The 27,672-nt window shown below is 35.9% G+C and overlaps 1 long non-coding RNA gene across 5 annotated transcripts in view; it reads right to left on the reverse strand.

The window, feature by feature from the left end:
• The window catches only part of LOC129060006 (uncharacterized), a 287,201-nt gene that overhangs the window by 114,343 nt on the left and 145,186 nt on the right, over positions 1-27,672 (reverse strand). For 2 of the 5 annotated variants that reach the window (XR_010140311.1, XR_008526311.2), the window contains 2 exons: positions 27,092-27,172; positions 26,017-26,146 (listed from right to left, as the gene is read on the reverse strand). The exons of 2 other annotated variants lie outside the window; for them this stretch is intronic. This is a non-coding gene — a long non-coding RNA (uncharacterized LOC129060006). Of the gene's footprint in view, positions 1-26,016; positions 27,173-27,672 lie in introns of those variants that run through there. One more of the 5 variants, XR_010140310.1, reaches the window with a different exon arrangement.

Consider the following 27,672-nt stretch of genomic DNA (forward strand, 5'->3'; position numbering starts at 1 on the left):
AGTGAATCAGTTCTCAAATAGTGTTCCTAAAAACCACCGAAGTATAGTACTCAATCTATAAGCTAAAATAGACTATACTGACAGAGATAATAATTGGCAAGGTAATAAATGCAATCTGAAATTCTGCAACAGTTGTGACTAAACGTTGCCACCTGAAAAATATTTTAACAAATATACAATTTGAGCCTGAAAAATATTTTTGGGTATTTTTAGTACCTTAGTAGTTACCAAAAATGTTGAATTATTAATAATTCTAACCTTCATTGAGGAATTACTAGATGCTTAGCACTCTTCTAAACATGTTAAATATATTATCTCATTTAGTTCTCATAAAAACATTAAAATGCAAATACAATGATTCTCATTTTTAAGCTGACTAAAATGAAGAACAAGTTGCTTCATAATTCGTCAAGCTGCCTCATTTATTTCACTGTTCTCATTTTCCCCAAGGGGCAGTGGCTTGCCAAGAGAACTGTCAGTGCCTCCATGGTCACACTGGCAAGAAACCTCTCCTGTGCCCTAAGATTGGGATTGGGCAAAATTAATTACAAAATAATTTAGGATTGGTGAGCATAGCAATGTGAAGTTCCTCAAGTATGCCTTGATAAGTAAATGTTTTATGAAAAGCAAGACTTTTTCCAGGTATGCAGTCTTTTTCTGATAGAACGGTTGCACAGATAAGACAATTTTCTTCTATGAATAAATTGTTTTCAGGAATTTTCTGAGGTTAAACAATGAATTTATCTACTGTTTTTCAACATTATCCTCAGGCGCAAGAATTTCCCAGAACAATAGTTCAAGTCACCTTAACATAGTGGTCTTAGTATTGAGTCCTGATAGTAAACCTATGTGGATGCGGGTGGTCTTAATTATCAACTCCAACTCTAGGATACTCAGCATAAGATGCTTAAGTCCCATATACATTTATTTAACTATAATATTTCTATAAATCCAGATGTATTATTTCCCACCCATGTTAATTTTTTGTATAAATTATATTCCTGTCAAAAATTGCCCGCAATTCAATTGTATGCTTGAACGTTGAAAATGAAGTTCCCAGAAGCTTTTAATTGTTATCTTATACAGAGGTTTGCCCTTGATATAAACTCCCATTACTTAAATGACTTTTACTTTTATTTTATTTGCAAATTCTATTGCTAAATGGGGTTAAGGAAATGTCAGTACTGATACAGATGATTTATTCTATAACTTTGAAGCAAGAAATAGTGAATGGCATTTTGGAATATTATACACAAGAAAGAGCCTATGAAAATGTAGTGATTCAAAATTCTTACAGCAATAATAACATACCATAAGAGTGAGAGAATATCAACCAAAGCAATGCTAAGTTTAAACCTTTAATCTAAAATGATGCAGCATGAGAATAACTCTGAGGGATGTTTTTCCTTGGGGAAAGGAAGATGACTTTTTATAGAGCTTTAACAGCAAAAGTCCAGATGGTTTTACGAATAGTTGGACCAAAACAGTTCTCAGAAGAAGAAGGAATTTTCCTTGTAGTTTAGCAGGTGCTGTTGGGCAATTTTTGCTTAGCAAGAGGACTGGAGATGAAGAATTTGATGTTACATTTATGTAAGGCCCACAGTGGAAAATGTTTCTCAGTATGTATCACATGGAACTTCCATTAAAATAATAAAAAGAAATAATTACATATGTCTCTGTAAACTCTAAAGTGTTTTAAAATTAAAATTATAATATTTAAAGAAGCACGTTTAGCTTCCAGGTGACTGACTAGTGGCATTTAGTACTAACTTCCTCCACAAAGAAGAACCAAAATAGTGAGTAGATAATCACACTTTGAATAGATCATCTAAGAGAGACACGAATTCAACAGAGAAGGGCCAGCAAACACCTAAAACAAGAACGGAAAGGGAAGTAAGGCAGCCTGCTTAGCTAGAGTCAGCTGGTGCCCCAATGCAGGCAAAAGACAAGCGACAGACCCCCAGTGGTCTGCATTCCCACTGAGGACTCCTGCAAATTTAGCCATGGGAAAGTCCCTTGATCCTTGCAGGCTCTGAGACTAACACACGGAGCTGCCTGGAAACAAGGATGTGGTGTAACTCCAGAAAGGAAGCTGACAATGTGTCACACATGACTTGAAGACCTAAGCAGTTACAGTATAGTGCCATTTTGAGAGCACAGACCCACCAGACTCCATCCAACCCTGGAGTCCCACAACCCTTATATCTCCACATTCCTGGAGCCCATTGACATCCTCTGCCTAGAGCCACTGCCATGACTGGCAGCTGCCACCAGGGCCAAAGTGAGTTGCCACCCATTTATGAGTGCCCTCAGGACAGGCTATCCTGCCCACAGCTGCCATCTGGTGCAAAAGTGTACTCTCCTTGGCCACTTGCCTACTGCTACTAGCATTGAAAGCAACCCTGCCCTCCCCAGTAGCAGGGCTGTAGCATAGCTGCTGGTGGCCCACCCAAGCATTCTATCAGGGGAATGGGGATTTTCCTGCCCCCCATTACCACAACCAACACCTGCACACACCAATGGGGAACCTGAGGACAGATCCACCTGGCCCAGCTCTGCAACCCCCTCAGTGCCCAAGTATGCCATCGAGAGCCTGGGAATTACCCAGCCCCATCCACCAACATTGGCACCTGAGAACTCCTTTCAGGGGCCTGAGACAAGACCCACACAACCTGCCACTAAACCACTGCTGGCAGTCACCCACATGTGCCACCTGCAGGCCTGTGGACTGACCCACCAGCCTGGTCATGTTCACTGCCAACATTAGCCTGAAGTGCTTGGGAGTTAGAAGCTTGTCCTGCCAGTGCTACTGCCACCATTCATGTCATATCCACCACCCAGGGGCCAAAAAACCCATCCACTTGCCCAGCTCATTGCTGCCACTATCAACACCCTGCCTGGAGGCTCATAAAATGGCCTAACTGAACATTGGTGTCAGGATATGCCACCCTGGGTCCCAAGGACAGGCACACTTAGACCAGTGCTGTAATTACTGAGGCCCAAGTACAGGCCTATCTAGCTTCTCTGTCATAAGAAAAATATTTACCATCACAAAAACACACAAAGTATAAAGCCCATGGGTAGAGCAAACACACAAGTAAGGAAACAACCCAATGTTACCACTACAAAAAACAGCAAAGTACAAAGATAAACAATAAGAGAACCAAAGGAACAGGGATATACAAAACAATCAGAAATCAATTAATAAAATGACAGATATAAGCCCTCGTATATCAATAATATTGTTGAATGTAAGCAGATTAAACTTTCCACTTAGACTGGCTAAGTGGATTTTTAAAATAGAGTAACAATATGCTGCCTACAAAAAAACTCATCACACACGTTGACTAAATGTAAAAAGATGGAAAAATTCATTCCCTACAAACAACAACAACGATAACAACAAACAAACCGAAAAAAAAAAAAACAGCAGAAAGAGCTTTACTTACATCAGATGAAATAGAGTTTAAGTCAAAAAAGTAAAACAAAGGAAAGTCATTATATAATGATAAAGAGATCAATTCAGCAAGAGGATATAACAATACTAAACATATATGCATCCAACAATGGTGCATCCAAATATATAAAACATATTATTAGCTCTAAAGGAAGAGATATACTCAAATACAATAATAATTGGGACTTCAATGCCCCACTCTAAGCAGAAAATCAACAAAGAAACTTGGATTTAAACTTCACATTAGACCAAACGGACTTACCAGGCATTTACAGAACATTTCATTCAAAAGCTACAGAATACACATATTTTCTCATCACCATGTGGAACATTCTTCAGGATAGAGCATATATCAAGCCACAAAACAAGCCTCAACAACATTTTTAAAAAATTGAAATCATATCAACTATCTTCTCAGAACACAGTGAAATTAAATGAGAAATCAAAAAAAAAAAAAAAGAGAAGCTTTAGAAAGTGTACAAACACAGAGAAATTAAACAATATGCTCCTGAATGACTATTTGGTAAATAACAAAATTAGAAAGGAGATTTAAATTTTTTGAAATAAATGAAAATGAAAACACAACATAATAAAACCTACTGCATACACCAAAAGTAGTGCTGAGAGGGAAGTTTATAGCAATTAAGACCTATATCAAAAAAAGCAGAAATATTTCAAATAAAGAACCAAACAATGTTCCCCAAGAAACTAGAAAATCAAGAACAATCCAAACCAAAAACTTAGAAAGATAGAAATAATGAAAGCTGTAGCAGAACTAAATGAAATAGAGATTAGATACAATCAATAGAATAAAAAATTAGATTTTTGAAAAGATAAAATGCATAAGCCACTATCTAGCTAGACTGAGGAAAAAAAAGAGAAGACTCAAATAAACAAAATCTGATACAAAAAGGAAACATTTCAAGTGATACCATAGAAATATGAAAGATCACCAAAAACCATTATGAACAACTATACACTAACAAACCGGAAAACCTAGTAGAAATGGATACATTTCTGGACACACACAACCTACCGTAAGTGAATCATTGAGAAATTGAAAACCTGAACCAACAAAAACTGAGTAACAGTATTGAATCAGTAATAAAAAGACTCTCAACAAAGGAAAGTCCAGGACTGGATGGCTTCACTTCAGAATTCTACTAAACTTACAAAGAACTAGTATTATCCTCCTCAACCCATTTCAAAAAAAATCAAGAGGAAGGACTTTCCCTAACTAAGTCTATGAGGCCAGCATTACCTTGATATCTAAACCAGATAAGGACACACCAAATAAGAAAACTACAGGTCAATATCCCAGATGAACATAGATTTGTAAATTATCAACAAAATACTAGCAAACGAAAACCAACAGCATGTGAAAAAGATAATACACCATGATCAAGTAGGATTTATGCCAGGGATGCAAAGATAGTTCAGCAGATGCAAAACAATAAATTTGATATATCATATCAACAGAATGAACGACAAAAATTATATGATTATCTCAATACACGCAGAAAAATAATTTGATAAAATTCAAAATCCCTTCCTCATGGAAACCCTCAACAAACATACAAGGAACATACCTCAAGATAATGCAGGCCATATATAACAAACCCACAGCTGACATCATACTTAATGAGGAAAAGCTCAAAGTCTTTAAGAACTGGAACAAGTCAAGATGACCACTTTCACCACTCCTATTCAAATAGTACTGGAAGTTCTAGCCAGAACAATCAGACAAGGAAAAAGAATAAAAAGGCATCCAAACTGGAAAAGAGGAAGTCAAATTGTCCCTCTTTGCAGATGACATAATCTTATATAGAAAGAAACCTAAAGACAATAGCTAAAGAACTCTAAAGTTGCATGAGGCACAATCAACATACAAAAATTAGCAGCATTGCTGTGCATCAATAATGAACTAGCTGATTAAAAATCAAGAAATCCCATTTACAATAGCTACAAAAATATAAAATACCTTGAAATACATTTACTCAAAGAGGTGAAAGACCTCTACAATGAAAACTACAAAACGCTAATGAAAGAAATTAAAGAGGGCACAAACAAATTGAAAGGCATTCCATTCTGAGGGATTAAAATAACTAACATTATTAAAATGACTGTGTTTCCCAGTCAAATCTACAGATCCAATGCAACTGCAGTCAAAATACCAATGGCATTCTTCACAGAATAGAAAAACAATTATAATATTCTTATGGAATCAAAAATGAGCTCAAATAGCTAAAGCAATCCTTAGCAAAGTAGCAAAGCTGGAGACTTCACATTACCTGACTTAAAAATATTTTCCAAGCCTATCATAATCAAAACAGCATGGTAATGGTATAAAAACAAAAAGATAAATCAGTGAAACAAAATGGAAAACTCAGAGATAAACCCATGTATTTACAGCCAACTGATTTTCAATAAAGGATCCAAAACTGTACATTGTGGAAAAAATACCCTCTTCAATAAATGGAGGGTGAGAAAATTGAATATCTACAAGCAAAAAAAAAACTGGCCCCCTATGTCTTCTCATATAAAAAAGTCAACACAAGATGGAGTGAAGGCTTAAATGTAAGGCCTGAAATGGTAAAATAGATAAAAACATAGGTGAAACACTTTAGGACTTTGGTCTAGGAAAGAATTTTATGGATAAGACCTTAAAAGTTCAGACAACAACAACAAAAAGAAACAAATGGAACTATATTAAACTAAAAATCTTCTGCAAAGTGAAGGTTACAATCAACAGAGTGAATAAACAACCTATTGGATGAGAGAAAATATTGGCAAAATATTCATCTAACAAGAGACTAATGTAAGAAGCCCAAGCCAGAGTAATCAGGCAAAATAAAGAAATAATGGGCATCCATATTGGAAAAGAGGAAGTCAATATTTGTCAATGATATGATAGTATACTTAGAATATCCTAGACTCCTCCAAAAGATCTCTAGATTTGATAAATGAATTCAGTCAAGTCTCATATTAAAAAGGTCAGTGTTCACAAATCAGTAGCACTGGTATAGACCAACAACAACCAAGCTCCAAGCTCAGAATCAAATCAAGAACCCAATTTCTTTTACAATAGCTGCAAAAAATGTAATGAAATACCTAGGAGTACACATAACCAAGGAAGTAAAAGATCTCTGATGGCATTTGGCTCTATGTCTTCACCCAAACATCATGCTGAATTTTAATTCTGAGTATTGTGGGAGGGAGCTGATGGGAGGTGATTGACTCATGGGGGCAGATTTCTCCTTTGCTTTTCTTGGGACAGTGAGTTATCACAAGATCTGTTTACTTGAAAGTGTGTAGCACTTCTTCCTTCACTTTCTCTCTCTCTCTCTCCCCTCCACATGTGAAGACATGATTGCTTCCCCTTTGCCCTTCCACCATGATTGTAAATTTCCTGAGGCCTCCTCAGCCATGACTTCTGTACTGCTTGTGTAATTGTGAGTCAATAAAACCTCTTTTCTTTATAAATTCCCCAGTCTCAGGTAGTTCTTTATAGCAGTGTGAAAACCCACTAATATAGAAAATTGGTACCAGAGAAGTTGGGCATTGCTGTAGAGATACCTGAAAATGTGAAAACAACTTTGGAACTGTGTAATAGGCTAAGGCTAGAACAATTTGGAGGGCTCAAATGAAGACAGGAAGATGAGGAAAAGTTTAGAACTTCCTAGAAACTTGTTGAATAGTTTTAACGAAAATGCTCATAGTGATATGGGTAATAAAGTCCAGACTGAGGAGATCTAAGATGGAGATAAGAAACTTATTGGAAACTGGAGTAAAGGTCACTCTTGCTATGCTTTAATAAAGAGACTGGCAGCATTGTGCCCTTGCCCTAGAGATCTTTAGAACTTTGAACTTGAGACAGATAATTTAGAATATCTGGTGAAGGGAATTTCTAAGTAGCAAAGCATTCAAGATGCTGCTTCTAAAAGCCTAGGCTCATATGTGTTTGCAAAGACATGGTCTAACATTGGAACTTATATTTAAAAGAGAAGCAGAGCATGAAAGTTTAAAAAAATTGCATCCCAACCATGTGGTAGAAAAGATAAACCCATTTTCTGGGAAGGAATTCAAGTCCACTGCATAAATTTGCATAAGTAATGAGCCAAATGTTAATAACCAAGACAATAGGAAAAATGCCTCCAAGACATTTCAGAGACCTTCACAGCAGTCCCTCTAATTACAGGCTTGTAGGCCTAGAAGAGAAAAATGATTTTGTGGACCAGGCCCAGGACAAAGCTTCTCTTTGCAGCCTCAGGACATAGCACCCTACCTCATCCCCACTCCAGCCTTAGCCATGTCTAAAAGGGGTCAAGATACTGCTTGGGCCATTGCTTCAGAAGGTGCAAGCCCCAAGCCTTGGTAGTTTCTACATGGTGTTGGGCTTGTGGGTGCACAGAGAGCAAGAGCTGAGGCTTGGGGGCCTCCTCCTAGATTTCAGAGGATGTATGGAAACACCTGAATGTTGAGGCATCAGTCTGCTGCAGGGGTGGAGCCCTCATGGAGGAACTCTGCTAGGGCAGTGAAGAAGGCAAATGTGAGGTTGGAGCACTAGTGGGGACCCAGAGTCCCCACTAGGGCACTGCTTAATGGAGCTGTGGAAAAAGGACCACTGTCCTCTGGACTCCAGAATGGTAGAACATCAACAGCTTGCACCGTGCACCTGGAAAAGCTGCAGGCATTCAACACCAGCCAGTGAAAGCAGCCACGGTGGCTGTACCCTGCAGAGCCACAGGGGCAGAGCTGACCAGGACCTTGGGAACTCATCCCTTGTGTCAGTGTGGCTTGGATATGAGACATGGAGTCAACAGGAAATATTTTGGAGATTTAAGATTTAATGACTGCCCTGATGGGCTTGAGATTTCAATGGGGCCTGTGGCCCTTTTGTTTTTGTCAATTTCTCCCTTTTGGAGTGGCAACATTTACCCAATGACTTCACCCCCATCATATCTTGGAAGCAACTAACTTGCTTTTGATTTTACAGGCGCATAAGTGGAAGAAATTTGCCTTGTCACAGATCATACTTTGGACTTGGTTTTTTTAGTTAATACTGGAACGATTTAAGACTTTGGGGGACTGTTGGGAAGGAATAATTGTGTTTTGCAATATGAGAAGGACATGAGAATTGAGAGCAGACAGGTGCAAATTGTACGGTTTGGCTCTGCTCTCACCTAAATCTCATGTTGAATTTTAATTCCCAATTTTAGGAGAGGGATTGGGTGGTAGATGACTGGATCATTGGGGCAGAGATTTCCTTTGCTTTTTTTGTGCTAGTGAGTTCTCACAAGATCTAGTTGTTTGAAAGTGTGTAGTACTTCCCCCTTTGCTCAGTTTCTCTCTTGCCGCCATGTGAAGATGTGTTTGCTTCCCCTTTGCCCTTCCACCATGACTGTAAGTTTCCCAAGACCTCACCATCCATGCCTCTCATACAGCAGGTGGAACTGTTAGTCAATTTAACCTATTTATAAATTACCCAGTCTCAGATAGTTCTTTATAGTAGTGTGAAAATGAACTAATACAATCTCTATAAGGAGAACAAGAAAACACTTCTAAAAAAAAATCATAGATGACACCAAAAAATGGAAATACATCCCATACTCATGAAATAAAAGAGTGAATATCATTAAAATGACCATACTGCCCAAAGCAATCTACAGATTCAACTCAATTTCTATCAAAATACCAACATCATATTTCACATAATTAAAGAAAACAATTTTTAAATGCACATGGAATCAAATAAGACCCTGAATAGCTACAGCAGTCCTAAGCAAAAAGAAAAAAATCTGGAGGCATCACATTATCTAATCTCAAATTATACTACAAGGCTATAGCACCCAAAACAGCATGATACTGACATAAAGGTGATACATAGACCAGCAGAGAAAATTGGGAACTCAGAAAAAAGCCAAATACTTACAATCAATTGATCTTCGACAAAGCATACAAAAACATAAATTAGGGAACGGACATTCTATTCAATAAATAGTTCTGGAAAAACTGGATAGCCACAGGTAGAATACTAAAACTGGATCCTTATCTCTCACCATATGCAAAAATCAACTCAAGATGGACTAAAGACTTAAATGTAAGACCTGAAACCATATAAATTTTAGAAGGAAACCTAGAAAAAACTTCTGGACATTGATCTAGGCAAATAATTTTCAACTAAATTTGCAAAAGCAAATACAAAAAAAAAACCCAAAAATTAAAAATGAGAGCATTAATTAAACTGACAAGCTTCTGCTCCACAAAAGAAATTATCCTCAGTATAAATGGACAACCCACAGAATGGGAGAAAATATTTGCAAACTATGCATCCAATGACAGACTAATATCCACAATCTACAATGAACTCCGACAACTCAACATTAAAAACAAATAAATAAATAAAAATAATAATCCCATTGAAATGTGGGTGGAGGTCATTAATAGACATTTCTCAGAAGAGATACAAATGGCTACCAAGTATAATAAAAAATGTTCATATCACTAATGAACAGGGAAATGCTATTCAAAACCACAATGAGCTATCATTTTATCCCAGTTAGAATGGCTGTTACTAAAAAGAAAAATAACAGATGGTGGTGCAGATGTGAAGAAAAGGGAAATCATACACCATTGGTGAGAATGTAAATTAGTACAGGCACTCTGGAAAACAGTATGGAGGTTGTGTTAGGCCATTCTTGCATTGCTATAAATAAATATGTGAGACTGGGTAATTTATAAGGAAAGAAGTTTAATTGAATCACAATTCTGCAGTCTATACGGGAAACACAGTACCAGTATCTGATTCTGGGGAGGCCTCAGGAAGCTTTTAGTCATTGTGGAATGTGAAGAGGGAATAGGCACATTACAAGGCTACAGCAAGAGCAAGAGAGAGTCAGGAGGGTGCACACATTTTTAAATGGCAAGATCTTCTGAGAAGTTACTCACTATGTGATAATAGCACCAAGCCAGGAGGAATCTGCCCCTATGACTCAAACAGGTCCCACCATCCCTCTTGCCCTCAAGCATTGGGGATTGTAATTCAACATGAGATTTGGGTAAGGGCAAATATCCAAACTATATCAAAGATCTCTCAAAACACTAAAAAGAGAACTACAATATGTCTAGCAATCCCACTACCAGGTATTTATCCAAAGGAAAAGAAATCAGTATATCAAAGGCATATCTGCAATCCCGTATTTATTGTAGCACTACACACAAGAGCAAAGATAGGGAATCCACCTATGTTTCCATCAACAGAATAATGGTTAAACAAAATACGATGTATATATACACAATGGAATATTATTTGGGCATAAAAAGGAATGAGATCATGCCATTTGCAGCAACATAGATGGAACTGGAGATCATTATGTTAAGTGACATAAGCCAGGCACAGAAAGACAAATACTGCATATTCTCACTCATATGTTGGATCTAAAATACTTGATTTTATGGTAGTAGAGAGTGGAATGATAAATAGTGACTGGGATTGGTATGTGGATGACTGGGGGGAATAAAATGAGATTGTTTAATGGGCAAAAACATAGGTTTTTTGTTGTTGTTGTTTTGTTTTGTTTTTTGAGACAGAGTCTTGCTCTGTTGCCCAGGCTGGAGTGAAGTGGCATGATCTCAGCTCACTACAAGCTCTGCCTCTCAGAGTCAAGCAATTATTGGGCCTCAGCCTCCCAAGTAGCTGGGACTACAGGTGTTTGCCACCACACACAAGTAATTTTTGTATTCTTAGTACAGACGGGGATTTGCTATGTTGGCCAGACTGTTCAAACTCCTGGACTCAAGTAATCCACCCATCTTGGCCTCTCGAAGTGCTAAGATTACAGGTGTGAGCCACATTTTAACATTTTATAGTAGGGTAGGGTGACTATAGTTAGCAACAATGTATTATATATTTCAAAATTGCTAGAATACTTGAACTGCTCCCAACACATAGAAATGATAAATGCTTGAAGTGATGGATACCCTGTTTGATCATTTACACATTTTATGCATGTAACAAAATACCACACTTACCCCACACGTACATATATTTGGTATCAATTAAAAATTATAATTATTAAAAGACTGAGTGATAAGCTCAAGATTACCAAATTGGAAGAGGTTATATCTTGAATATGGATAGAGAAATAAGCTTTTCTTTATAAGAAAAATATATACATATATCTACATGGTTAACACAAATACAAGTAAATGTAACCAGCAATATTTTGTTGTTTTTGTTTCAGGATCTTGGACAAAAAGCTAACTAGTAGTAAGGAACAATTGCATAGGACAAGATGAACAGAAGGAAGTTGATTTTATTCTGATACTAGTGCTAGCAATAAGGGAGAGGGCACAGAGCAAACCTGGACACCCAGCTTTGTCAAGACAAAGGGCTGGAGAGGTTTTAAGAGTTGGGATTGGAAAAGATCATAGGCTATCTGTGTTTGCTAATTATCCCTACCAAAGAAAATTAAACACTCTAATATGTTTATGACAGGAGGTACTTTTACAACTTAGAACAAGGCTCAGGCAGGACTCAGATTCCTATCCTTTCACAGAAACTGGGAGATAAGCGTATTATCTTCCTTGATGATTAGGTTTCAAAGAGGTGGTTTCCAGGTCCTTGAGAAAGACATTCCTGGGTTATAAAACTGACAAGAGCCTTTTTAAAAGATTTATATCTCAAAGAAGTAGAGAAGGGATTTATAACCATAATTTATCTAAAATAAATGGTCTAAGAAAAGGCAGGGTGGGGGCCTAGAGTCTGGAAGAAGCCTTTCTAAAGTTTCATTAGGCTGAGGGGAATATCAAGGCTGTCTTGGTCACTAGCAACAACCACATTCAGAAATGAAAGTCATCATTATATAGACTTCAAATTAAATGGCTTCAAAAACAGCAAAATCCAGGATATCAAAAATTAAGCTTTAAAATAGTAATTCATTCAGATACACTTAACACCAGCCTAATGAAGAGAAAAACATCACAATTTCAACCAAACCATAAAAAAGTCCTACAAATGAATTTACAAGGAAAAGTAGAAGCTAGGGATATGTAATGGGAAGAAAAACAAAGAGAATGAGAGATGTTAAATGAATTAGTTTGAAGAGCACTTTGACCATAAACCTGTGAAAGGAAAATATATTGGGCCCCCAAAATCACTAAGAAAAATTCAAGCTAGAAACTGCTTAGGGCAAACCTGCCTCGCATTCTAGTCAAAGTTACTAAGATAGATGCATTTCAGATTGCCTCCTGTGGAAAGGCTAATCAGAAACTCAAAAGAATGAAACTGTTTGTGTCTTACCTATCTGTGACCTGAAAGTCCTGTCCTTGCTTCCAGTCTTTCTGCCTTTGCTTCAAGATGCTCCGCCTTTCTGAATCAAACCAATGTACTTCTTACATATATTGATTGATGTCTCATATCTCCCTAAAATGTATAAAACCAAGCTGTGCCCCAATCACCTTGGCACATGTCATCAGGACTTTCTGAGGCTGTGTCATGGGCGCATGAAAAAATAAACTTTCTAAATTAACTGAGACGTGTCTCAGGTTTTCTAGGTTCACAAACCTGAATGAAAAGAGAAAATTGCCCAGAATATCTGGGTTAAAAGCTTCCCAGACAAAGGACAGGTACAAAGTAAATTCAGTTGAAGGAGCTTGTCTGGTGTCTTTATAGAAGAGCAGAGCACAGTGTACAGTGGAGTGTGTTAAAAGATGAGGAAAAAGAAATTGTCTGGGATTAGATGATAATGGAATGTGTAGAGCTTATACTCAGCCCATCATCATGGATGTGGGTTCCATGTTAGGAAAACCCAGCCCTTGATTTAATGCTCCTTTGTTGCTAACTTAAAAGTCCTAATAATTTCTAACAAGTTACTATATTTTGGATTAATGTGGTACTTGGAAATAGACAAGTAATACAGTATCAAATAGGATGTTGTCTTATGTACCTTTTTTTTTTTATTATTATACTTTAAGTTCTGGGATACAAGAGGAGAACATGCAGTTTTGTTACATAAATATACACGTACCATGGTGGTTTGCTGCACCCATCAACCCGTTACGTACATTAGGTATTTCTCCTAATGTTATCCCTCCGCTAGCCCCCCACACCCTGACAGGCCCCAGTGTGTGATGTTCCCTTCCCTATGTGTCCATGTGTTCTCATTGTTCAACTCCCTCTTATGAGTGAGAACATGTGGTGTTTGGTTTCCTGTTCTTGTGATAGTATGCTGAGAATGATGGTTTCTACCTTCATCTATGTCCCTGCAAAGGACATGAACTCATCTTTTTTATGGCTGCATAGTATTCCATGGTGTATATGTGCCACATTTTCTTTATCTAGTCTATTATTGATGGACATTTGGGTTGGTTCCAAGACTTTGCTATTGTGAATAGTGCCACAATAAACTTATGTGTGCATGTGTCTTTATAGTAAAATGATTTATAATCCTTTGGATATATGCCCAGTAATGGGATTGCTGGGTCAAATTATATTTCTAGTTGTAGATCCTTGAGGAATAGCCACACTGTCTTCCACAATGGTTGAACTGATTTATGCTCCCACCAACAATGTAAAAGCATTCCTATTTCTCCACATTCTCTCCAGCATCTGTTGTCTCCTGACTTTTTTTTTTTTGAGATGGACTTTCTCTTTGTTGCCAGGCTGGAGTGCAGTGGCGCAATCCTGGCTCACAGAAACCTCTGACTCCCCAGTTCAAGTGATTCCCCTGCCTCAGCCTCCTGAGTAGCTAGGATTATAGGCATGCGCAACCACATCCAGCTAATTTTTGTATTTTTAGTAGAGCCGGGGTTTCACCATGTTGGCAGGATGGTCTCAATCTCCTGACCTTGTGATCCACCTGCCTCAGCCTCCCAAAGTGCTGGAATTACAGGCATGAGCCACAGCGCCTGGCCTTTCCTGACTTTTTAATGATCGTCATTCCAACCGGTGTGAGATGGTATCTCATTGTGGTTTTGCATTTCTCTAATGACCAGTGATGATGAGCGTTTTTTCATATGTCTGTTGGCTGCATAAATGTTTTCTTTTGAGAAGTGTCTGTTCATATCCTTTGACCACCTTTTGATGGGGTTGTTTGTTTTTTTTTCTTGTAAATTTGTTTAAGTTATTTGTAATTCTGGATATTAGCCCTTTGTCAGATGGATGGATTGCAAAAATTTTCTCCCATTTCATTCTGTAGGTTGCCTGTTCAGTCTGATGATAGTTTCTTTTGCTATGCAGAAGCTCTTTAGCTAATTAGATTCCATTGGTCAATTTTGGCTTTTGTTGGCATTGCTTTTGGTGTTTTACACATGAAGTCTTTGCCCATACCTATGTCCTGAATGGTATTGCCCAGGTTTTCTTCTAGGATTGAAACTATTCCAAACAATAGAAAAAGAGGGAATCTTCCCTAACTCATTTTATGAGGCCAGCATCATCCTGATATCAAAACCTGGCAGAGACACAACAAAAAAAGAAAATTTCAGGCCAATATCCCTGATGAACATCGATGCGAAAATCCTCAATAAAATACTGGCAAACCAAATCCAGCAGCACATCAAAAAGCGTATCTATCACGATCAAGTTGGCTTCATCCCAGGGATGCAAGGCTGATTCAACATATCCAAATCAATAAACGGAATCCATCACATAAACAGAACCAACAACAAAAATCACGTGATTATCTCAATAGATTCAGAAAAGGCCTTTGACAAAATTCAACACCGCTTCATGCTAAAGACTTTTTTTTTTTTTTTTTTTTTTGAGATGGAGTCTCGCTCTGTCACCCAGGCTGGAGTGCAGTGGCGGATCTGGCTCACTGCAAGCTCTGCCTCCCGGGTTCACGCCATTCTCCTGCCTCAGCCTCCCGAGTAGCTGGGACTACAGGTGTCTGCCACCACGCCCGGCTAATTTTTTGTAGTTTTAGTAGAGACGGGGTTTCACTGTGTTAGCCAGGATGGTCTCGATCTCCTAACCTTGTGATCCACCCGCCTTGGCCTCCCAAAGTGCTGGGATTACAGGTGTGAGCCACCGCATCCAGCTGTTAAAGACTTTCAATAAACTGGGTATCGATGGAATGTGTCTCAAAATAATAAGAGCTGTTTATGACAAACCCACAGCCAATATCCTACTGAATGGGCAAAAACTGGAAGCATTAGTTTTGAAAACTGGCACAAGAGAAGGATGCCCTCTCTCACCACTCCTATTCGATATAGTATTGGAAATTCTGGCCAGGGCAATCAGGCAAGAAAAATAAATAAAGGGTATTCAAATAGGAAGAGAGGAAGTCAAATTGTCCCTGTTTGCAGATGACATGATTGTATATTTAGAAAATCCTGTCGTCTCAGCCCAAAATCTTCTCAAGCTGATAAGCTTCTCAAGCTGATAAGCATTCCTATACACCAATAACTGACAGAGAGCCAAATCATGAGTGACCTTCCATTCACAATTGCTGCTAAGAGAATAAAATACCTAAGAATACAACTTACAAGGGGTGTGAAGGACCTCTTCAAGGAGAACTACAAACCGCTGCTCAAGGAAATAAGAGAAGACACAAACAAATGGAAAAACATTCCATGCTCATGGATAGGAAGAATCAATATTACAGAAATGGCTATACTGCCCAAAGTAATTTATAGATTCAATGATATCCCCATCAAGCTTCCACTGGCTGTCTTTACAGAATTGAAAAACACTACTTTAAACTTCATATGGAATCAGAAAAAGCCCGCATAACCAAGACAATCCTGGGCAAGAAGAACAAAGCTGGAGGCATGACGCTACCTGACTTCAAACTATATTACAAGGCTACAGTAACCAAAACAGCATGTTATTGTTACCAAAATGGATATAAAGACCAATGGAACAGAACAGAGGCCTCAGAAATAACACCACACATCTACAACCATCTGATCTTTGACAAACCTGATACAAACAAGGAACGGGGAAAAGATTCCCTATTTAATAAATGTTGTTGGGAAAACTGGCTAGCCATATGCAAAAAACTGAAACTAGACCCCTGCCTTACACCTTACACAAAAATCAACTCAAGATGGATCAAAGACTTAAATGTAAGACCTAGGACCATAAAAATCCTAGAAGTATGTTTTCCTATGTACTTTTTTTTCTTCAAATTCTCTTAGCAAATTCCAGAATTTGCATTTCCATACAATTTTTAGAATCAGCTTGCCAAATTCTTAATTATAATGATGATGATGATAATGATAAAAATAATGTATTTACTTTGGGAGGTTTTTTATTTTGGGAGGTATTTGGGAAATATTTTTGGAGGACTGACATATTTTTATTTTCATTACTTCAATCTAGTACTTCTTCATTAACATAAGTTATTATAATGTATTTCTCTGGAGTTTTACACTTTCTTCATTAATTTTTTAAACATCATATTTAAATTGGTATCTTTGATAATTTATTTTGCCATTGAAAAATAAACATTTTAAAAATTGTATTTTCTGTTTGTGTTTAGCAACTTGAAATACAACAGACTTTGGTTTCAACTGATTTAATTATTAAAATTAGTGAACACTTAACTGTGCATGAAGTCAACACACAAAAAATCTAGCCTGTATTGATCTCACACACAACAAAATTTCTGAACTTATTTCTTAATTTTTAAAAAACTGGTACACAGTAAAATTTACTTTTTGTGTGGATAATTTTATGGATTTTAATAAATGGATAGAGTCACATACCTATCTCCAAATACAGTACCATAACAAAGGACTTCCATTATTTCAGAAATTCTCTTGAGCTGTCCTTTTGTATACAACTCCTTCTCCCATTTCTAATCCCTTACAAATATTGATTTGTTTCTTCCCCTCTACTTTTGCCTTTTTGAGGGTGTCATGATAATGAGAATTACAAAATATGTTGCCTTTTGAGTTTGGCTGATTTTACTTAGTAAGATGCATTTAAAATTAATCCATAAAGTTGTACAATTCAATTTTTCATTATATTTATTTCTAAGGGATATTCTAGTCTATGAGTATAACACTGTTTGTTTATTCTTTCACTTGTTGAAGGGCATCTGGGTTATTTCCAGTTTGGGGCAATTATGAATTGAGCTGCTATAAATATTTGTGAAGAGATTTTTGTGTGAACATAAGATTTAATTCACTTTAGTACATACATATGTAGGAGTGAGATTGCTTAATAATGTGATAAGTAGCTGTACATTTGTTCATTCCTACCCGCAATGTGTGAGTGTCAATTTCTTTCTATTTTCACCAGCCTTTGAAATTGTCAGTCTTTCAATTTTAGTCATTCCAGTATGCATATAGTTGTGTTACAATGTAATTTTAAATTTGTATTTCCCTAATAACTAAAAATGTGGAACATCTTTTTATATACTTATTTGCTATCTGTCTTAGTCCACTTTCTGTGGATCATAACAGAATACCAGAAACTAGACACTCAGTAGAGAAAAGAAATTTGTTTGTAACAGTTATGAAAGCTGAGATTCCAATGTCCAGGGACCACATCTTGTAAGGACCTTCTTGCTGATGGTGTCTCTCTGCTTCTATTCTCTACAGGAAATTACAGATAATTTATGTAATTTATTCCTTAAAGTTTCAATAGAATTCACTAGTGAACCCATCTGGGCTTGACTTTTTCTGTTTTGGAAGGTTATTAATTATTGATGACATTTGTTTAATAGATACAGGCCTATTCGTATTGTCTATTTCTTCTTTTATAACTTTGGAAAACTGTGGGACTTTTAAAAAATTGGTTTAGCTTACATAGATATGACATATGTGGGCATAGTTGTCACTAGTATTCTTTTATTACCCTTTTAACGTCCATGGGATCTGCAATGATGTCTCCTCTTCCATTTGTAATCTTAGTAATTTGTGCCTTCTTTTTTTTTTTTTTCTTAGTCTGGCTTAAGGGTTATCAATTTCATAGATTTTTTTTTCAAAGAGCCAGCTTTTAGCTTTGTTAAGTTTTATGATTTTCAATAAGTACTTTGTTAACAGTTTGTTTGCATATTCAATAAACTAATAATAAACAGTTATAATGTATTGAACATTTATTGAATATATGCCAGACACCCTACTATATTCTTTATTCTTCTTCATGTTACTTAATTGTATACATACCATAGATCTGTGAAATATCATTATCCACATTTTACTAACAGAAAAACTGAGGCTGGGGCAAAGAGAAGTGAAGTACCTTACTCTGGGCTATTTAGTATTGGTGCCTAAATTGAGATTTGAGCACATGATGATCTGAAGACATTACTTTTACATTATCCCAGCAGAGATGCTTTACAGCTAAACTATTAGAGGATCAATTATATATGCAGGATAAAATATTGTATATTCAGGCAAATTCCTGACCTCTGGGCTTCCAGGCATTATCGAGGATACTAAATTGTAAATTCTTGTGATAGATTGTGCCAGTTCTCAATCAGAGAATGTGAGAGAACAAAATAGCACGACACATCTATACTTTTATCACCCTGGCATTTAATCTTCTCAACCATATCACACCAAGTCTGTTTCCTGTAAATATTTCTGCATTAAAAATAGGGATAATTTCTGAAGGGAATTATAATACAGGAAAGAAAGATAACCTTTTCATTAATTCTTACTTTTTCATGTGTCTCAAGAGGAGTAGACACTTTTAAATACTTTATTTACACTCGTCATTTGGGTACTCTTATTCACTCTGAAGCTGACTCCTCTTATTTTTAGTTTTATTTATTTTCTTCCAACATAATACTCATTCAATCATCTCTGTATACATTTCCATCTATTTTATTCAATCTCTATGAAATTTCAATTTCTACCCACAGGGATATTAACTATGAGGACTCACTGCTTGTACCTCCAGGCAAAGCCTCATTTCTGAGCCCTTTATTATGGATGGACTGTTTCTCCAATGATCCTTGCTGCCCAGTAAAATCCAAATATCACAGAAAAAGCTGGCAGGATGAGTTTAGGTAATCATATAGGTAATGCTCATCCTATATCTTCCAGGTTGAATATTCTTATATATATATATATATATATATATAAATATATATATATATATATATACTTTTTTTTTTTTTTTTTAGACAGAATCTCACTCTGTTGCCCAGGCTGGAGTGCGGTGGCAAGACCTCGGCTCACTGCAAGCTCCACCTCCCAGGTTCACGCCATTCTCCTGCCTCAGCCTCCGTAATAGCTGGGACTACAGGCACCCGCCACTACGCCCAGCTAATTTTTTGTATTTTTAGTAGAGACAGAGTTTCACCATGTTAGCCAGGATGGCATCGATCTCCTGACCTCGTGATCCGCCCACCTCGGCCTCCCAAAGTGCTGGGATTACAGGCGTGAGCCATTGCACCTGGCCTTCTTTTATATTTTCTTACTTGTATGAGCTTTAGGGAAACCAGTCCTTATACAGAGAAACTTGAGAAATATGTTCATACCTTGTAAGCTAGATACTAATTTTCTAGTGAGTTTACATGAACAGACACTTCTCAAAAGAAGACATTTATACAGCCAAAAAACACATGAAAAAATGCTCATCATCACTGGCCATCAGAGAAATGCAAATCAAAACCACAATGAGATACCATCTCACACCAGTTAGAATGGCAATCATTAAAAAGTCAGGAAACAACAGGTGCTGGAGAAGATGTGGAGAAATAGGAACACTTTTACACTGTTGGTGGGACTGTAAACTAGTTCAACCCTTGTGGAAGTCAGTGTGGCAATTCCTCAGGGATCTAGAACTAGAAATACCATTTGACCCAGCCATCCCATTACTGGGTATATACCCAAAGGACTATAAATCATGCTGCTATAAAGACACATGCAAACGTATGTTTATTGTGGCACTATTCACAATAGCAAAGACTTGGAACCAACCCAAATGTCCAACAATAATAGACTGGATTAAGAAAATGTGGCACATATACACCATGGAATACTATGCAGCCATAAAAAAGGATGAGTTCATGTCCTTTGTAAGGACATGGATGAAATCGGAAATCATCATTCTCAGTAAACTATCGCAAGAACAAAAAACCAAACACCACATATTCTCACTCATAGATGGGAACTGAACAATGAGAACACATGGACACAGGAAGGGGAACATCACACTCTGGGGACTGTTGTGGGGTGGGGGGTGGGGGGAGGGATAGCTTTAGGAGATATACCTAATGCTAAATGACGAGTTAATGGGTGCAGCACACCAGCATGGCACATGGATACATATGTAACTAACCTGCACATTGTGCACATGTACCCTAAAACTTAAAGTATAATAATAATAGAATAAAAAAAAAGAGAGAAAGAAAATATTTTCATATTTAGCAAGTTCTTCCACACATCTCACATTTCTTATCAACAGTGAACTTTGCATTATACACAATAGCATTTAGTTTCATTCTTGATCAGACTAGAAAGTCTGCCATAGAAAGTGGTATAACCTTATTCCTCTTTTTAAGTCCTATTACTTCATGAAAAATTAATGAATCACCTCACTGCTTCTAATTTACTGCCCCACTTAAGTTTTGACACTTTCTTGGTGACAAGATGCTATCTGGGAGGTGGAGAGGTACGGCTTCTATTTCTGTTATACACATATGTGGTCATCCAGGATTTTGTTTCTTAAACTTGAATTACATAGAAATCATATTTAAAGAGGAATAAATATTATATAATTCCTACACTGATTTACTTTGGACCACACTGAGTGAACGTGAGGGCCAGCAAATATCTTTGTGTACTTATCTAAAGCCTATACTTCTTCTGCCTCTGCTAAGTGATTAGGAAGTTATCAACAGTGAGTTGCTAATATAGTAAACTCTCGGATAATTCTCTTCACCATTTTTCCTTGAAACAATGAAGAAAAAATGACCAAGGAAATATATAAGAATCATCATGCTCAAACAGATTTCTTGTGAGATTTTTATCTGTGTCTTTTGTTATCATTTAACTGTCCAGCTCAGGTATGCTAATGGAAACGTGGTTTTCTAACCCAAAGACTGAGAAAAAAAAAAAAGTAATAACGCCCTGAACTCTCCCATCCAGTGTCCTCCAATGAGTCTGAATAAAAGAAAGATGGAAAATTTCCAAAACTAGATGGCTTCTGTGACTCATTTTTTTGGGCGCTGTGGACACTGCTCTTCAACATACAGGGTGGATTTACTTTGTGGAAAGCTTTTCAGCAGCAGCAGCGTCCAGGACTCAAGATTTTAAAAGAATCCTTTGAATAATATATTTAAATTAAATATTTTAAAATTTGCAATACTTACAATATGAAAATACCTTTATATGATTATATATTGAAACATATTTCAGAATGTAAAACAAAATTATAAAGCTAGTAACCTTTAAACTTGCAACATTACTTTAATGTGGCAATAATATTATTCTACTTACTGATTTTAATATGCTTATGCCACCCTGTATCATGTATGAATCAATCTCCCAACTTTTCTCTTTATTTGGATTTCAGTGACATCTTTGTATACCCCAGAGGCCATCAGTCCACATAGTGTTTCTATGATGCCCTAAACACAAATGTAAATTTAGGGTGTAAAGTGGCATCATTGTATGTAATTAGAAGGCTTTTTCTGATTAATTCATAATCTGCTGGTATAAGGTTACTATAAAAATGAAAGACTAAAATTAAATCATTATTATATAGAATTATCAATATTTAGAAAACATTGATAGAGGATCTATTTTCCTACTAAACTTTTTCTGCAGAGTAGTGAGTATAGCTTCTTAATATTTTTGTACATTTGTTTTAGATTTTTACTGTAGAAAATATACATTTTCTGTAAATTTGATAATACAACCAGGATTCTGCTTATCCTGCTTTTCTGTTTTACTGAATATTTTCAGATATCATATATTAATTTACCTTTCCATAGAAAATAATGTAATATTAATTTAATTAATTGGCGATATTAATTAATTAATAATATTAATTATAATTAACAAATTAATTAATATTAAATAAATTAATTTTGAATTAATAATTCAAAAGCTATGACTATCTCCATATTCCTCAAAGCATTTGGTGGTAACTCTATCATAATGCTTTGTACATTTTATTACTGTTTTCTCTTTGCTTAGAAATCTCCCAGTGCCAAAATGTGTATTCTTTGAAGTCAGATAACATCAATATGAAATAGTAGCTAGTTTAATATAGGACACATAGTTGGGATTAATTAAATGTTGAATAATTAATAGACTATTTAAAAAACACAAGAAAATCCTAATTGTAGAAAGACTTCTATATATTTTTATGTGTTTATCTTACTTCTCTCAGCTCATATCTACCATATATTTTAAATGTCTGTATTATAGTCTCCTTTGCTCTATCACTGGCAAACTGCAACATAATTAATCCTGTTACATACTCCATCTTGGTAAGTTTAAACAAATTTACTTAATATATAATGATGAAGTCATTACTGCCTGTGTTTGGCTGTTATTGAATTGCTATAAAGAAATACCTGAGACTGAGTAACTTATAAAGAAAAGAGATTTAGTTGGTTCACAGTTCTGTTGGCTTAATGCTGGCATCTGCTCAGTTTCTGGTGAAGCCTCAGGGAGTTTTCAGTCACGGCAAAAGATGAAGAGGGAACAGGCACATGGTACGGCAAAATAAAAAGCAAGTGAGAGAGACTGGAGGGGGTGGTTCCACACACTTAAGTAAGCAGATGTCATGTAAATTAACTGAGCAAGAACTCACTTATCACCAAAGAGCTGGTGCTAAACCATCCATGAGGGATCCATCAGCATGATCCAAATACCTCCCACAAGGCCCCAACTCCAACATTGGGGATTGCATTTCAACATAAGATTTGGGAAGGCACAAATATTCACATTATATTACTGCCATGTGTTTCTCTTTTGAGACACACTTTTTTTTCTTTTTTTAAAATTTTTCATTAGCAGTATACTGAAAAAGAGACTATAATATTTTTGCATTACTGTTAAACCCAGCATAGTAGAGCACAGGTGAAACTTTTCCAAGCTTTTTTTCTCCCTTTTCTTTCAATGCATTTTCTGCCATCAGACCTTCATTCCTCTATGAGTGCTCCCTGTGCTGCCTATGGGGAATAAGAAATTGATTTTTTATCAAATACTAAACTTGAGAAAACATTTTAAATACTAATTCTTCTTAGGCTTTCATGATGCCTTTTCAAGACTCTATAGATAATATACTTTATGATAAATAACTTTTAAAAATGTCTCTGTGGTTGCCAGAGTTCTAAAATCGTATATTAATTTATTTTTAAATGTTATGTAAAGAAGAAATTGAGCAAAGGAAAGATGCTCTAAATTTATGTGGATTGCTTTAACATTGCTTAATGAAGGCTTGCAGTTGACTTTATGAAGGAAACAGAAACATCTTGTTATAAAATGAAGCCTTATATTATATCTTCCCTCTCTGTCACCTTAAAATACAATTTACATAAAGAAGGGCAACAGTAATTGAAGAGCAATTATGGTAGCTTTCTGTATTCATGCCAAAGAAGAAACATTTATACCCCTTGTGTGTTTAAGAAAAAATAGTCTCACAAAGTTGACATCTCCTATGTTAGCAGCTTATTAAAATTCAGTAGAAAGAGGATATTTCCATTTTTAAGAAAATAAAAGAACAATGTGAAAGGAATGTGTACTAGTCTATTGCACCCACTTTTACTGTGCAGATAATTAAAAATTAGAAATTTGGGCTTTAAATGTTGAAGACTGAATTTAACTACTCAGATCGACTAACCTACATATAATTTGCAAAATAACAGTTTAATAGAAAGGAAAATACTTGAAAAAATATATTTTTTAAATTTAAGCCTTATAGTATGTCATATAATTATATGGACTTTCAGGAGTTTATACTGACCAAAAATGAGTCACATATTTTTCAGACACGTAAAATGCAAAATGATCAATTTAAGATTCTGAAAATATAAAGAATCCAAATAAGTGGAATCTGTGAATGGTGTGTATATTACTTGCTTAGGGCTGTGTAACAAAGTACCGCAAACTGGGTGGCTGAATATAACAGAAATTTATTGTCTCACAGTTCTAGACGTTATAAGTCTGAAATCAAAGTGTAGGCAAGTTGGTGCATTTTGAAGAATCTGAGGGAGAACCTGTTCCACGCCTTTCCCTTCCTTTTGTCGACAGCCAGAAATCCTTAAGAGTCTCTGGCCTCTATATGCAGCTTCTGGTGACATTCCTTGGCTTGTACATGCATCACTCCAATCTCTGACTCCATCTTCACATGATATTCTCTATGTGTATCTCTGTGTCCAAATTTCCCTCTTTATAATGACATCAGTCCACTCTAATGACCCCATCTTAACATAATTACATCTGCAAAGACTCTATTTACAGATAACATCACATTTCCAGGTACCAAGGATTTGGGCTTGAACACATTTTATTTATTTATTTGAAATATGCAATCAAAATTCCAGAATTATGCTAAAGTTAGTGTGTGTTCAACATTGGTTCTTCTCAGTTTACCAACATAACATACTTTCTCTAAGAAAAGAAAAGAGTATATTAACTTTTTCTAAGCCATTACTTTAGTGTAGAGAGTTTTACAGGGTTCTAGACATTTTTTAAAACGTTTATTTATTTTAGGATAATAATATATACAACTATGCACAGTAAATACAGAAAAAAACATTTTTTTTACCGAGTAAACTTTCCAATTTTAATTTCTCTCCTTTTAAACTTTTTTTCTATATGTTTCAGAGCTCTTTAGAGAAATGGAACACAAATATAATTTTAAATGGATATAAATGATTTTTTAAAAGAGAGTTTAGATTGACCTATTCTTTTCTCAAGAGAAACAGAGGACTTGAACAACACTGTAAACCATCTAGACTGAACAGATGTCTATAGAATACCACCCAAAAAATGCAGAATACACATTCTTCTCAAGCACACATAGAACATTTCCCAGAATAGACAATATGCTATTCCATAAACAAGCTTCATTAAACTTAAAATAATTTAGATAATATAAAGTATAATTTCCAACTACAATGGAATCAACTTTGAAGTTAAGAAAGGGGAAACTCATATATATGTGAAAATTAAGCAACTAACATTAAATGAAAAGATAAAAGAAGAAATCATAATGAAAATGAGAAAACACACTAAGATGAATGAAAGTGAAAATACAACATACCAATACTTATGGGATACAACTAAAACAAGGTGTAGATGAAAGGCCTATACCAAAAAGGCAAAAAAATCTCAAATCAATAATCTAGCTTTCCACCTTATGAATCTAAAAAAGAAATAAAAAGGTAAATACAAGGAAAGCCAAAGAAAGAACATCTAAAAAGGAACAAATAGAGTGGGAGTAAATTAAATAGAAAATCAATAAAACCAAAAGTAGATGTGAAAAAATACTAAAATAAATAAAACAGAAACTTTAAGCAAGACTGACCAAGAAAAAATGGAAGAAGAATCACATTAATAAAATCAGTAATAAAGAGGGAACATTACCATATTAGACCATTGTTGCATAGCTGTAAAAAAAAAAATACCTGAGACTGGGTAGTTTAAAGAAAATAAGTTTATTGGGCTCATGGTTCTGCAGGTTGTACAGGAAGCATAACACAGGCATCTGCTTCTGGGGAGGCTCCAGGTAACTTTCAATCATGGCAGAAGTAAAGGCGTTACAGTCATCTCACATGGCAGGAGGAGGAAAAAGAGAGAGAGGTGAGGGAGGTGCTACACACTTTACCAGGTCTCATGAGAATTCTTTCACTATTGAGAGGATAACACCAAGAAGATGGTACTAAACCATTCATGAGAAATCTGCCCTCATGACCCAAACACCTCCATGAGGCCCTACCTCCAACACTGGGGATTACAATTCAATGGGATTTGGATGGGGAACACAGATTCAAACCACATCAATTATTACATTCTTACAAAAAGAAAAAGGATTGAGCAACTATATATTAACAAATTAGATAGCCTAGATTAAATGGGCCAAGCCCTAGAAATACATAAACTTCCAAAACTAACTTTAGAAAAAATAGATAATCTGAATATACTTGTAATAAACTAAGAGACTGAATTAATAATGCAAGAACTTCCCCCCCAAAAAATCTCAGACCCAGATGGCTTCACTGATAAATCTACAGAACATTAAAAATAATAACACCAATCCTTTCAAAACTCTTCCATAAATAAAAGAAAATGGAACATATACACAAATGTTGTTAGAAGTATTATTCAAAATAGGTAAAATGTGGAAACAGTCCAAATGTCCATCAACTAATGAACAGATAAACAACATGTGGTGTATCAACACAATGCAATATTATTTGGCAATAATGATGAATACTGATGAAACTTTGCACCTTTATGCTAAGTGAAAAGAACCAGTCACATATTATATGAATCTATTTATATGCAATGTCCAGAATAAAGAGATCTATACAGACAAAATTAACTGACTAGTTGCTTATTGCTCAGCAGCGGGCAGGAGGGAATACGGAGGAACTGCTTAATGAGTACAGAGCTTCTTTTAGGGGTAAAGAAAATGTTGAAAACATTTGTATCCAAAAATAAAAGTCAGCGTCCTAAGAGACAGTGAACAAATGAGATGAGCCAGTTTATTACCTTGAGAGAATTTCCAAACTCCAGCACAGAAAGGCATAAGCCAGGAGGATTGGACAATAATGCTTGTTCCCACCAGCCAGTCTGAAAAATATCATTGTTCATGGGATATTGGGTCAATCATATAGAAGGGTGCCCATTAGTGAAAAAATACCTAGCCCCAAAGTGAGCACTGTTTCAGACCTACCTAACAATCTTAAAGGAAGATCTGAAAAGATCAAACTATTTCCAAGTTACTTAACTGCCTCCCAGAACAGAGCTCAAGGATATTTATAGGAATATAAAAATATTCAGCACCCAAAAATATCAAATTGACAAGATTACAATTATGCAAAGGAACAGGGAAATATGACCCATGAGGAGATAAATCAATCAAATATTATCTCAAAATGACACAAATCTTAGAATTAGCAGAACAGAATGAAGCAGTTATTATGATTGTATTACATATGTTTAAAAATGTACATATATATGTATATATATGAAAGATCTTAAATATATATATATGAAAGATCTTAAAAAGACAAGGTTAACTGACAGCAGTTAAACTTCAATGTCTCGGATAAAGTTGTTTATCGACCCAA

Source organism: Pongo abelii, chromosome 5, assembly GCF_028885655.2.
Source record: "Pongo abelii isolate AG06213 chromosome 5, NHGRI_mPonAbe1-v2.0_pri, whole genome shotgun sequence".
In the NCBI taxonomy this organism is placed as follows: domain Eukaryota; kingdom Metazoa; phylum Chordata; class Mammalia; order Primates; family Hominidae; genus Pongo; species Pongo abelii.